The sequence below is a fragment of the Myripristis murdjan genome, chromosome 16 (assembly GCF_902150065.1).
Source record: "Myripristis murdjan chromosome 16, fMyrMur1.1, whole genome shotgun sequence".
NCBI lineage: Eukaryota > Metazoa > Chordata > Actinopteri > Holocentriformes > Holocentridae > Myripristis > Myripristis murdjan.
In genome coordinates, this window is record NC_043995.1 from 10156364 (window position 1) to 10171026 (window position 14663).

Sequence of the window (14663 nt, forward strand, 5' to 3'; positions counted from 1 at the left end):
ATTAGCTGACAGTTTGTTTGTTTTTTTCAGGAGTTGTACTGGTTTTGTCTCTGTTCTTCAAGTTGTTTATGCTTCTGAGCAGTCTAGAGGCAAAATGTTAAAAATAAGGTTGCAGGTTGAGGTTGGATTTTATTCTGAACATCGTGACGGGTGAGATTTTAGCCTGTTGCACTCAGCTTTTTAGTTTTTACTCGAAAAAAAGGTAATGAAGGTTAAGAGAACCTCAGGCGATGTATTCATTCATAGCTCAGTTTGGGATTTGCTCTCCAGTGACTTTATTTGTGTTGTTGTGACATTTTACTCACTTGAGACCTTGCTAATTCATTCATTGACGATAACAGAGAGAGAAATGTGTATAGGTGGCCGACCCCCTTGCAGAGGTAGTAATTTAGTCAGTGACTCAATATTTCAAAGGATAAAACTTGAATACAGTGTGCAAAAATGTGAATTTTGTTTTACACAACAATATGTGTAATAAGCACAATATATGTGAATATACAGATGTGTAACTCCAACATAAATCAGTTGATTTATTTTGGTACACTTCTGCTGCTGTGATTATGTTTGAGGATTGTGAGCATTGTCGGTTTCTGATGATTGATTTTGAGCTGAATGTTTCATCTGTTAATCAATAATTCATCCATTCATTCTGTCAGTCACCGATCAGAAAACATGGTACAATATAATAAAAGGACCTTAAGGCCATCACACATGGCTATCATTTTGATCCTTGTATCCCATGGATCCTTAATCCTTGTTTTATCCACACTGGAATTAGCAAAATAATCCCATCCCTCTCCAGTCTGTCTCCAGACCACAGGAGAGGCAGACTAACAGAAACACAAACCTCGCTCTTACATAAAATACTGCAGGAGGAGGCCCTGAGACGCTTTGCATAAGTCAATGGAGAGATTGTGCATGCATACAGTGCCATATACATATAGTAATGTATGGTTTTATTCAGGTCTGCAGAAGAGAAAAACTTGCTGTAAGTGAACAGCAGCGTAAATGTGTCCTCTAGTATCACCGCCACTACAAGCGGCCAAATACTGAGCAGTTTAACACGAGCACACAGCCGCTCGCAGAGAGCGGAGCAAGTGAAAACATGACTGGGTTGCCTGCAATATTTATGATCTATTTCATAATTCAAAAATCTTTAACTCTTTATGGAGCAAATGTTGTTACTTCAAACTCATATCCCATGCTGACTTTACTCATTTAGACAACCATGACGAGATCAAATCTGTGCAAAAGAGTTTAAAAAAAAAAAATGGATCTCTTTTGCCAATTTAGTTTGTGTGAACAGTAAAAATGACTGGATTGACCTGGGGGACAATGCCACGTCCCATCACACTTGATAGACAGACAGATAACTCACCAGTCAGCTGTATTTAGCCATACTCTGCATCTCAGACTTGATATTGATTGATTTATGAGGAAGTTAACACTAGCCTCGCTACATTCTATGAAGGAGGCTTTGAGTGACAGCGCCGCTTTGAGGAGCAGCAGAACCTCACATGTGCCTAATGTGAGGCCTGAAACCATCTGAAAAAGTTGGAGTCAGGAGCCTCTACCCCAACAAAGCAGTCGCACTGAATAAAACAAGTTTCAACATAACAAGCAAGTTTCCTGCCTACTGCAGTAGGCCTCGTGAATTGTGCCTCAAAAAAAAAAAAAAAAGTCTTGTGTTTTTATCTATGCACTAAATCAAAAACTTCTTGTTCTTGGGTGTAGGTGATAGCTGGCACTGTAAATGTTTCATCATTCTTCCTGGCTCCTGTCTCAATAAATAAGAAATAAAACATTTTTTTTTTTTTTTCGGTCTTACAGAAATTCAATAGGCAGAAATTCTGCAGCTTGCGCACGTACACATCTCAACCCACACGCACACACACACACACACACACTCCTGTCAGGCCCGGTTTCTTCACTGAAGTTACCAACTGTGTCTTTCATCACGGTGAGGAGAATGTGTGCAGGGTATAGTGACAGTTGCATACACACAGCCGCTGAATTAGGCCTCACCCTGCTGGTATTTTTAGCTATTGAAAATTCCTTTTTCAAACAGAATTTGTCTGATAGTTGCTCTTTTTTTTCTCGTCTTTTATCTCCTCTCATATATGCTTGCTGAACACCATCTCCTCTACACTGCACTGTTCTGCTGTTTTGTTCTAATCTGGTCCTGTCTCGTCTGCTCTGCTTTGTTCTCGTATATTTATTTATCCCTTTTATTCTATTCTATTCTATTCTATTCTATTCTATTCTAGCAGTGGATGCAACACACTGTTACAGTTGCACTTCCATATTATTTTATCGTATATTTTATTTTATCCATACTTTTATGCTTAAAATATGTATTTAAGTTTGCTTTATTTTATTTCCATTTTTTTGGATTCTGCCTTTTGTTTTGCTGTTGTGAGGCACTTTGTAACTATTTTTTTGAAAGGTGCTATACAAATAAGGCTATTATTAGTAGTAGTAGTAGTAGTATTACAGCGTCAAAATTCAACTTGCAGCCCCCTCGCTGATATTTTTAACTCCGGCAGAAGCCATCTCTGAGGCACAGTGATGGTAAGACGTGCGGGGCATCTTTGCTTTGTTCAGTTCTGCCACTTTTCTCAGTTCTGCTTTGTCGCTTTTTCCACCCTATTTTGTGCTGTTATGTTATCTCTATTCAGTCCTCTCTCTCTCGCTCTCTCGCTCTCTCTCCTGTGTTCTGCGCCACCTTTTCTCTTCCATTCACTTCCATTCACGTCTGTCTTCTGCCTGCTGCCTCATTGTGATTTCCCCTGTTATCTGGAGCATTTTTAGTATCAGGTGCAGTGTGTGACAGTTATTGGTCTGGTGTCAGAGGCTCCAGCTCAGGCGTTACCTCCCTTTAAGGCTGATCTCATTTCCTGCACACTTCCTCTGTGGTGTTAACGGTTGGCAGGCTCGCACACTTCCTGGCTGTGTTACATGGGAGGGAAAATGAAGGAGGAGTCGCTGTTATCTCGGGAGTTTGCAATTTACACTTGTTTGGTGGCACTGCACAACCTAATTACTCTCAAAAAAATCATCAGAGCTAGGTAACAGGTATCATGTGCCATTACCGTACACGAACAGAGCAGCAACTCATCCTTAATGTTGCTTTTTTTCTCTTAGAAGAAAAATCCTTGTCATTACCTCCAATCTACGTGTCTAAAACTTAGGGTGCAGACTTTTTGCAAACTGAGAGAAAGAAAGAAAATGTTTACATATCCTAAGTTGCGGTACTTTTCTTCATTTTGAAAAGCATTGCATTTTATGTCTGCATCTGCCAGTAGGCTTTCACAATAAGAGCAAGCATAATAAAATGTTTATTCCACTGCAGGATAGACTTGATGTTCTCTGCAATTAGATGAAAAAAAAGACATAGATAATACATATTAAAGATACAAAGCATGCATATTGGCAAAAAATCCAATATTGTGCATCTCTAATATTTATATCTAATTATCTGATTATATATGATCTGTTTTGCCATAGATGAGCTAGCTAAACTCCACTCCAACGTGGTAAAAATGAAAATGGAAAAAAAAAAAAGTTATATTTGGATGATTATTCTTGGGTGGTGTTTCTTTGTTGGCAGTTTTCTTGGGAGTTGTTCTGATTTTGTTTCCGTTCTGCAAGTTGCTGCTGCTGCCTGAGCGGTCTAGATTTTAAAAGAGCTAAATGTTAAAAATATGGTAAGGTTGGATTTTATTTTGGACAGTATGACGGGTGACATTTAAAGTAAAATTTGATTAAACAGAAGGCGCATTTAAAATAATTGATTAATCCAGAAAGCCCTATATTTCTGTCAGTATTCAGTAACTTGGAAAGACATAGAGGGCCTGTCCTAAATTCCCAGCCTATGCCAAATAAGCCTGTGTGTGTTGCATGCAACAGTGAAGCGCCTGCAGCTAAAGAGAACAGAAAGGGCGAAGATGAAGAGGAGGATGTTCCTTCAGGCGAAGGATGGAAGGTACACAAGTGGTGAATTTAAAGAATTTTTTATGACCACTTTTTGGCAGGTACCCATAATGTAACCAAAGCTACCTTTTCCTGTACTAATCCCAAAATAGAAAAGATTTAATATTTCCAGCCACATAGAGCAATATGTCACGCACAGATATATTCCAGTAGAAATGTTGTTTTTTCATTACAGCTGATGAAACCTATAGGATACTTATTGGCTTAGCAAGCTATGATTTATTCTACAACTTGCCCTACTTTTAGTCAGTTTAATATTAAGTATGTCAGGCATATGTTTACAGCTTCAATAAAACGGAGCTCATGCTATCTCTCATGTAGCACTTTCCAAAATATCATTAATAAGTCAAGAACAGGGAAACAAGGAGGCTACTTTTGGTCGACTTTCACATTACAGTAGGCATGCTGAACATGCCTACTTTTAATTCACCTAAAGAAAATGTTGTTCTTTTTTTCCCCCAACCTGATGTCATGTTTCAAGCATGATCCCAGCCCCAGATAGCAGCTTAATAGCTGCAGAATTGGAGACAGCTGCGGATGCTGTTTTTTATTGTGGTAATGGCTGGTGCCTTCGTAGTAGATCAGGGCCTTGGAGTCTGGCAGAATGACTACGGAACCTGGTGCAGATTAACCCCAAGTATGATAAACTGCCCGTGGAAATTATCAGATCAGTCTAACTGACATTTAGATCCATAGCATTCAATACCAATGTGATCGAGTCAATAGCAATGGAATTATTTGATTTGTTCAGTCGAATTCCCCTCAGTTCGACTCAAGTGAAATAATTTTAACAGACATCCAATAATACTCAATTCAGTACATCCATCTGTTCAAGATCACAGGGGGGCTGGAGCTTATCCCAGCATGCACTGGGCAGGAGGCAGCGAAACATCCTTGATAGGTCAACTCAGTACAGAAACAGGGAAATCATTTTACCTGCCATTCAGTTCCATACAATTCAATTCAGAAGGAATAGAATCCTTTCAGCCAACTTTAAATCAATCCTATCTCAAATCCAATACTGTTATGTCCACTTGTAAGAGCTGTTAAAGGAAATTGCCTCAGAGCTCCTCTCTGGTTTGTTTTTTAAATGTGAGCGCTTTAAACCATAAAATATATCATCAGCATGTATTGTATAGTGCAATATACCATTTGCACTGTAATGGAATGCCCCTAAACATTTGATTTTCCTGTCTGCTAGGCTGAGTGGGGGCTCAGAGCGCAGGGAGAGGAAGTGTGATAAACTGCCCATGGAAAATAGAGGGGGCCCCCTCTCTGACCAATGCAGCCAGGGTTAGTAACCACAGTCAAAGCTGCAGGCAGGCAGATAAGAAGGCGTCAGACCTCATCCCTGCTTGAACATCATGGCCTGCTTTCATAAAAGCATCTGAACTTGAGATCCTGTGTAGATAATATTAAGGCAAGGACAGGGCTGCTGCTAGGATGCTTTAGAGCTGAGTCAGGCCTGCTGTAGGTGCACTGCAAAATAAATCCATCTTAACAAGTCATTCAGGCTCATTTTAAGTCATTACGTCCCAGTCCTATCCATACAATGGTCTTCAGGAACTAAATCAGAGTAGATAGGCAGAGGAAAGACACATTGCTCCCTACTAAGACAATTAAGCTTAATTATAATTGTCATAACATAACTGCATTTTCCCAAGTCCTATAATCATCTCCTCATAAACAGATGACCACATAATTGGAGAATGAATATAATTCTTGTGCTTCATCTAATATTTTGCATTGACTTCTGAAAAAAGGTCATGTATGGCTATACTGTGTGTATATGGGTCAGTCTTTTTATTGTTGCATTTTTTCAATCAAGCGCAGTGGATTTGCACCGACTGGACTGTCATTTGACTGGGTATAGGCGACTTTTTCTCTGCCTGTTTGGTAATTTCATGGCTCGCCATGGTGTCGCTTGTGCCAGAATGGGCAGGGAGCATATAAGGGAGTGATGACAAATTGGATGGCACAGTGCAATTTTGGTGTCCAAAAATACGCTTGTGCCTCCACCTCTTCAAAGCACCTCTTAGCGGGGGGTTCTGTGCTGTTTTCATGACTTCAGTTGGTGGAGGCACGATCGTATGGAGCGCTCGTGTTTTGTTTGCCTGTTTCAGTTTAACCCTTTGAAACCTGAGCAGGCGGGGTTCTTTGAAGAGACATGGGATAAAAGGCAGTGAGGAAGAGTTACAAGTTAAAAGTCAATGACCCAAAAATGTTTAAAAAAAAATAAAATAAAAAGTGCAAAACAGAAACCTTTTTCCCTGTAACATAATTTTAAATATATCATGTTAATAATTATAAATATAGTTTTCTGAACATTTTTTTGCATTTTTTCTCATCATTTTCTTGTCATTTGTCATTTAAAGTTTTTCACTGCTTGTGTCCCATGTTTTTGAAAGAAATCAAGTCAATTTGCACATTTAATTGCACATACAAAATTTCATTTTAATTTGATTAAGGCAATGATGCCTGTAAGACAGGGTGTGTATGGAGGCAGATGCGGGGCAAGTTCTTACGAGTATCTTTCATCCACAACTGCATGTAGGATATATGACAGCCTTGTCTAATGGTTGATTAAATCCCTGTAGCCATGTGAAGGTAACAGGACCAGCATGCTCTGCACAGAGCACTAGCACGTGCTATCCAACGTGTATGCCTATAAATCAAATCAATCTCACGCAACCAGCACTGAGCTTTCCAGCCAGGTTGGTATGCTTTTGCAGCTGGCTAAAACTTACAGGGTTATCCCAGAACTTATGCTGTGCAACTCTTCATCCATCCTCCTCCATTTCTAAATCTAAATGTTGCAGCAAAGCCGGTGTCTTTTGCACCACAACCTGCTCATACAGCTGGTCGATCCTCACATGACAAGTGTAGTGCTACGTTTTCAGTGTGCAGAGTAACCATTAAATTTTCCTATTTGACACCATATTAACTAGATTTTGTACAGAACAATACAATATTCATGAATATTCTATGTAGTAATGATAAAAGTGGAAAGTTGTATCTGAATCGTTGCCACATGAGAGCACTAAAGTCTAGACGTATTTCTCCACAGAGCTATACATATTGTATGAGTACATGTCCTTAATGTTATCTTAGTTCCCATGTGACTGAATTGTGTTCATTACTTGTTAATAGATACAGTATACATACATGAATGTGTTATTTTTACCAAACACGCTAGGCTTGGCAGCACTGTTCAACAATGTGTATGATTAGAAGCAAGCACACTCTGACCACATAACATGTTTGCTCAAATGCACACACATGAAAAGCATGAGAAAACACAGCATGGTTCCTACATGACAATGGGAATCAGAACATGTATCATTTAGCAAATGTGGACGGCGCATAAACAGCACTTCTGCACGCACCAGTGAAACTGAGCAAGGACATGTATGTGGTTTCAGTCTGCCATGCGAGCAGGAAGCATCAGAACAATGGTAATGTTTCTGTGCCACGACATAAAGAACAAAATGTCGTGGTCACAAAACTTTGGACGAAAAAAGTGGACATAAAAATCCAGCTGAGTTTTTGGAAACCATATTCAGAATAAACGCAAGGCTCTAATGGTCACACAACAGCATGCAGATCAAATTTACTCCCAAGCCACTTGAGACTTGTTAATATACTACTTCAACTGCAACAGAATGTTTTGCATATAAATAAATGAACACATGGACATCAAACAAATAGAAATGGCTTTAAACACTGCAAAAACACTGAATTTTGTCCACCTTTGTTGAGTTTGAAAAAAGTAACATGATTGTTGCTGATCTTTTTGTCCTCTCCATACTCACCTTCTGCCCCTTCCTGTCATCCAGCTGTTTCTCCTCTTCATTCCGTGCGACCCGCTCCCTCTTCAACATTTTTTTTCTTTCTGCCGACCTGTAATGCACAAAAACAAACACATTCAACAAATTGATGTCTTCAAAAACTACTGCCAAAAAAAAAAAAAGAAAAGAAAAAGAAAATCCATAACAGGCGAGTAGAAATGCTCTTTCAATCTACATACACAACCAGGACAAGCACACTTAGCACAATCAGTTTTGGTATTCATCCCATATAAAACACCCATGGCACAGTCCACTCTAGCAGCCAAAGATTCCTGTAATACCACTAACACATAGGAGCTAGAATCAATTCAGATTTTTGATCAATACTGACTTTTGTTTTATGGAGCATTTTTATAGCACTGGCCCTGTATAAAGTTGCTTGGAACAAGTCTGTGTGTTCATGAGTGCTGGCGGAGTCTGGGATGATGCATGTGCAGGATTAGCCCCAGTGAGACACAGGATGCTGTTCATATTTATGGCGACTGGCTGAATGGATCCCTGGTGTGTTTAATCCTCTGGTTTGATTTGTCTGAGTAGGTTATAGGAAGCCCTAATCAAACCCTGCTGCGCACCAAATATCCAAACCTGGGTCCGCTTGAAAGAAGCAGCCTCAGATCGGTTTCCAAGCAAACTCCGAACCTCCACGCGGCTTATTTGAAGGGTGGAAGGTAACCTTAACTAGTATGATTTGCATTAACGGAAATGACTCCTGCCAGGGCATAACGGTACCTCAAAAGAAGTTACAGCTGATTATTCAATCCAAAATACAGTAGAGGGCAATGTAGGCAAAGAAGCAGTCATAAAAGGTAGGGAGCAGAGCCCACTGCACTTGTCCCTTGTGACACAGTTATGAAATCATGACACTGCTGCCCTATGTGGGCACTGGGCTCCGATAGCAGAGCACAACAAATCCTCGCCTCATGGAGTTGCATCAGTCTCAGGTTCTGTTGAGAATGGAGAATGGATGCCATAATGGTTAAAGGCAGATCAATGGTTACAAATAGGAACAACGCTGTCTTCTGTGACTGTATAGAGGTCTGCTATGGTGTGAAAGCCACCTGAGCCAAATGAGAAAAGGCTTGTAATTCCATAACATGCAAGCAGACTGTTAGGTGTGAAAGCGACCTGAATGTTTTTGAAGGTCCTCGACTTTAATGCACACCATGCACATTTAAAGGCAAAAACAGCTTTACCTTGCAACATTTTGTGTCCCATTTGCACTCAACAAAATGCTCACTAAGAGGGACTGAAAATAGCCATTGTATATAATACCCTCCTGTTACCTTCAAATTTACTACCATCTGTTATCAGTTGGGGTCAGTTTGACCCCAGCAGTTTAAACCTCCAGAAAAATGATTATAATAAAATTTTTTACCCAAGTTTATGTGTCAGGTACTTTATGCGTATTGTTAACTATCTAAATGGAGACTTTAAACAATGAATGGGGTCAAATTAACCCTAAATACAATAGAAGGGTTAATGTAAATAGTTTTGATATAGCAAAAAAAGACTTTTAGGCAATATGGGAAAACCAAGCTTGAAATTCGGCCCTCGGGGATGGGAGAGTCAGAGCTATAGCATGTAACAGGATAGACAACAACTTGCAGACTCTGCGTCTCTATGCAAAATAGAGCGGCCCTCATAAATCAGTGCTGCTTAATAGTATATCATTAAACAGGAGCTGACATATAAATGACTAGTAGTCTATACTAGGCCCAGTGGGTAATCTGTGCTTTCCTCTGTCAGTCTGTCTGTCTCTCAGCTTGACAGACCAGCAGACATCACATCTGGATCACTGTTATTATGCCAACTACACAATAAGATCTAATGTGTCTTCTTTGCAGATCTCCCGTCTGTAATGGAGCCACTGGCTTTTTTGCAGTGAGAGACAAACTGAAACAAGGAAAAATACAAACGAGTGGATTTCCCAGTTACACCCTATTTGTAGATTCCAATTCAAACCATATACTTTACATGTAAGTGAGCCCAAACTACACATCTGTCGACAGTAACCTGTACATTACAGTATTTGGCTGGAATATAGTAATAACTTTAACACACCAATCAAAAGAGATTTGCAGCAGCTCTAGCAGGTTAGCTGTTTCTTACAAGTGTCAGTGTGAGAATGGAGCTTCATAACGACTAAATGAACCGCGAGCTGCAAACTTTCTCCATTTGTTCTCATTCAAGCTTTGGCTGCTGAGGAAAATATGACATCTTCATCTGAAAATGACAAGGCATGGCCAAATGGGCTGGTGAAGAAAGATCTAAGTCTCATCAAATGTGCAGTGTCGAACCATATTATCTTAAATAGAGTCTGATAGATTGTAGATTAAATCTCGCATTTAGGCAACATGAGCCAGACCGATGTGTGTGTCTCATGTGTGAGACAGTCAGACAGAGTGACTCTATCAGTGTGTGTCATCTAACAGTGAACATTCCAATTGTGACTCACCATGACAAACCTGAGGGTAAGACACACACACACACACACACACACACACACATACACAGTTAACAATTGCCTAGTGTGAGGTTTAATTGTAAAAACCCATATTTAATTTAGTGTGTGCTGCCTGGCTTAAATACACAATCAGGGCCATTTCCGGAAATGCTCATGTAATAGGGTTCCCTGTAAACACAGTGCAGGGAAGACGAGTCTGTTGCACAGTATCTGACTGCATGGTGGTCCATCAATGTGGTCCTTGTCAGTGTCTATATGGTCATGTGAGACCAACAACAGTCTTTGGTTTATAGTGGGAAAAAAAAACAAAAACATTTTTGCACTCACATGACTAAACAAAACAACCCAGTCACCAACGAAGATAACAATGAAGTCACAGTGGCACAGTGATGACGTCTTGTTGGGAAACTGAGAAGAGAAGAGAAGAGAAGAGAAGAGAAGAGAAGAGAAGAGAAGAGAAGAGAAGAGAAGAGAAGAGAAGAGTTTGCAAAAGAGCATGGTGAGAAAAGCAAGCGCGACACAGGGACTGAAAAGGCTATAAAATTAAATCACTTCCTGCATCTCCCTGTCTCTGCCTCCACTGACCTTCTATCTGCCGCTCTCTCTCTTTCTCACTCTCTGCTCCAACTTATTTTGCTGCCTCACTTGCCCTCTATTGCCCCCCCCCCACCCTTTCCCATCCACCGCCATTCTCTGTCATTCCCCCTCAGTCTCTCTCTCTCCCTCTGTGAGCAGACAGGGAGACTGTTGTTGTGCTTTCAGTCTGACACTATCAGCTCATAAATCCCTGTCAACAGCTTGTATGTCTCCTCTCTTCCCAGCCCCCTTCCCCTCCCCCTCCACCACCACCACACCCCCCCCCACCCACCACCCCCGCCCGCACTGGTGAAGGAGTGCAGGAACCCGATGACCTGCCAGAGAGGGCTTGACTGGCGCAACCACACAGACAAACACACACTGAAAAACATGCATGGAGACACGTGCATACATAGAAACACGCAGGCATGCACTAATGCAAATGCATATCTTCACATGCTCAGAGACGATATAGTGATTGATAGATTTATCTCGCTCTCATCATGCCGTTCCTCCCTCCCTCTGTTTCAGTTTTTCTGCCACAGCTCTCTCCCAAAAATTGACAATTTCAATCTTTCCTTGCTGCCTTCCCTATCTCCGCCTCCCTCCCTGCCTCCCTCCCTGTCTCTCTCTCCCTGAGGCGGTGTTTGCCAGCAGACAGACGTCACTGACAAGCGTTTCCTGTGGTTGGGGGTAAACACCTGGGTAATGAGGCCACGTTGCACAACAAAAACACACTCCTCCAAGGTTCACAGCCCTCGCTTGCCACGCACAAGTATATATAGACACATAAACAGTCATGCGTGCACACATGTGCGCGAACACAATCATGCATACACACACACACACACACACACACACACAAGCACGCAAATACATGCATACGCTTGGCTGAGACTGCTAAACAAGCAGTGAGCCAACCCAGCCCTGTCAGGAAACATCCAGCATCCAGCCTGACTGCAGTGTGAAGGCATGACGGCTGTGGTGAGCTGAGGTGAGAGGCACCGAGCCCAAGTCTTCTCTTCCTGCATCGTCACTGAAAGTTTATTCTCCCAACTCAGAAATAAACCGCGCTCCGAGCGGTGTCACTAACACTTACGCACACAGTTTTGTGAGCAACTTTAAGCTTTTCACTGTCCCTGAAATCCTGAGAGGGTATACTTTGGTGAAAAGAGGGAGTGGTGTTAGACTGGGGTTTAGACCTCCCAGCCTGCCAGCAGTATCTCTCACATTGCTTTCTTCCCCCCAAGAGCACCCTCTACACAAGGAAATTAGAGTTCAGATAGGTTTAAGTTCCCTGTGAAGCCGATGAGCCATCAAAAAGAAGACCCAAATGGTAGCCCCACTCAACTTTTTACATTTTAGAGCTGGAGGGTGATCAGTCAGATCTGGAACAATGTGTTGCGTGTAATATCAAACATCATTGTGATTCCCCCAGGCTTAGATCCATGCTTATGTTCACTTAAGGGTGAATGTTATTATGACTTTACAAAAGTACAGTGTTTATGGGGTTACTGCTGCAAAGACACATATTTTACATCAGTGGGACAACACTGACCTTTCAATGCTGCAACAAATGTTTTTGTTTTGTAATAATTTTAAATATAATGTGTAATATTTAAAAAAAAAAAAAGATTCTTTGCACATTGTAGAAAAGCCAGGTATGACCTAAGAAATTTCAGTTACTTGTATGAATGGCAGTAAAGGAAAGTCAGAATGAGATATTGATTATCATGATGGGTTTTTGGGAAAGTGAGTTTTATTTGTGAGAAAACACTAAAATACGGTGGGCAATTAGGTTGAATTAACATGGTGTGAAATAAGAAATAACCCACTGGAAATAGGGTAATGTATTGTTTAAAATAGCCAAATAGCCTATCAGCAGACATATGAAGAGAGGCAGAGACATTTGGAGACACTGGAGAGCTCATCTCTGGTTTAGACATGACTGCTCTGCATATTTTAAAAAAAAAAAAAAAAAAAAAAAAGTATGCAGTCTGAACAGCCACTGAGTAAATCGAGTGCTGATTAGCCATGTGGTGTGATAATGGGCAAAAATGCTTAAAAGTGGCTTTAATTTAAACTGGCGTCTCATGTCCCATTTCAAGCACAGTCATGACAGTGTGTGCGTTTCCTGATGTCAAACGAGTTGGCAATGGCACATGGAAGAAATTATTAATTTCTGATGAAAATGAGACATGTGGAAGTGGCATATTGTGACAATTACCTTTTCACTGGTCCCAGTTCACAGTGAGGTCGGCGCAATAGAGCTGGTGTGGACTCAATGTATAGTCTCGGGACACCTCAGCAGGGCAGGTGGTGAACCTTGAACCTGGACCCTCTGCATGAAGGACAACCTCCCTGCTCTCTCTTCCACTTCTTTTAGCCTACCTCTGTTCCTAATACAGCAATTAATATGTAAGAGGGACTATTTTCGCTGTTTTTAGTTTTTTTTCCACTGTTATATCTCCACCTGTGATAGGCAGGCGGCTCTGCCACACATGATATCTTACTATAAAAACTTCACAGTTGGGAGTTTCTCTGTGCCAAATTCTCATCAACTGAGAGTCTATAGCCTCTTGTAGATGCATCTGGGGGTTTTTGAAAAGACAAAGTGTCAGAACCTGCGGGGTGCATCACAAGGACAACTGTGATTGGATCTAGACAAGACAGAAAATCAGATTTCTAATCCTCTGTGATCCAGACCTGATGATAATATTGAGATGTTATCAGGTCTGGTTCACCTAGGGTGAGGTGAGAGGAAAGTGCCAAAGCCAAAGTCCCATGAAATGTTGCTGCAAATTTTTTAAACAGTCAGCTTCTTAATTTCATACAAAAGATATGAATGCTGAAGCAGAGCCTCAAAATGTATGTAATGAGAACTCTGAGACACATGTTTTGGGCACAAATCATACCTTTACTTTACTTGATGACAAATCGAATGAAGTGACATTACGAAGAACGTGACTCACCCTTTTCACCTGTTCATCACATGAAGAGGTGAAAATGGACTCTCACTTTTTGATTTTATCTACTTCCTGGTGAAACAAGATGTTTCAACAGGAAGACATCATGCAGGAAGGGATCATTCACAACCTAAAGGGATATCAGTTTGGGAGAGAATATTTTATTTCAAAGTACATGGATGACATTGGAAGATTTCTGAAGGTTTTATTGGTTGAAATTTTTGTTCACACCCACCAGCGCAGCATGATTTCACTTTTTTTTTTTTTTTTACAGGAAGTAGAGGTCATGCCAGGTCATGTCATCGGGTCTGGAAACCATTTGGTTAGACTATGGTTCTGGTTCTGGTTTTGGTGTAAGAAAAACTTTCATGTGAACTTTCCGCTCACGGTGGAAATCTTCTTTGGGTGAGCTGGCGATCAAAGCGGGGTTAGCTGTCAGAGTTGGAGGCAGGTGGGTAAACCCATCCACCACTCCACCCACAACACCCTTAACTTTCCTCAGTGCTTTTTCTGTCAAGCTACTGCCAGTTTCTAGTCATGTCTCTTTCATGTGCTGATTTTTGTGGTGGAAAAAATGTATTTCTCTCACTTCTGGTGCACTAAAAAAAAAAAAAAAAAAAAAAAAATCATGCAATGATGTATTCTGTTACCCAGAATGTTAATTTTGTCCCTGTTAGAATGAATTTTGCCTGTTCCACGACCTGAAAAATATCTTTCTTAATGTCAAAAACACTGCAGTTTAAGTGATTCATGCAACGATCATTTGAGGAAGCCTGGATTCTCACGTGCGTCATAGAAACAAGAAGGAAGTCTGGC

The 14663-nt window shown here is 40.8% G+C and overlaps 1 long non-coding RNA gene across 1 annotated transcript in view; it reads right to left on the reverse strand.

Moving 5' to 3' along the window:
- LOC115373322 (uncharacterized) overlaps window positions 1–7879 on the reverse strand; it is a 19446-nt gene extending 11567 nt beyond the window's left edge. Inside the window, exon 1 of the long non-coding RNA XR_003929525.1 lies at window positions 7806–7879. This is a non-coding gene — a long non-coding RNA (uncharacterized LOC115373322). The remainder of the gene's footprint in view (window positions 1–7805) is intronic.
- Between the last annotated feature and the right edge of the window lie 6784 nt (window positions 7880–14663).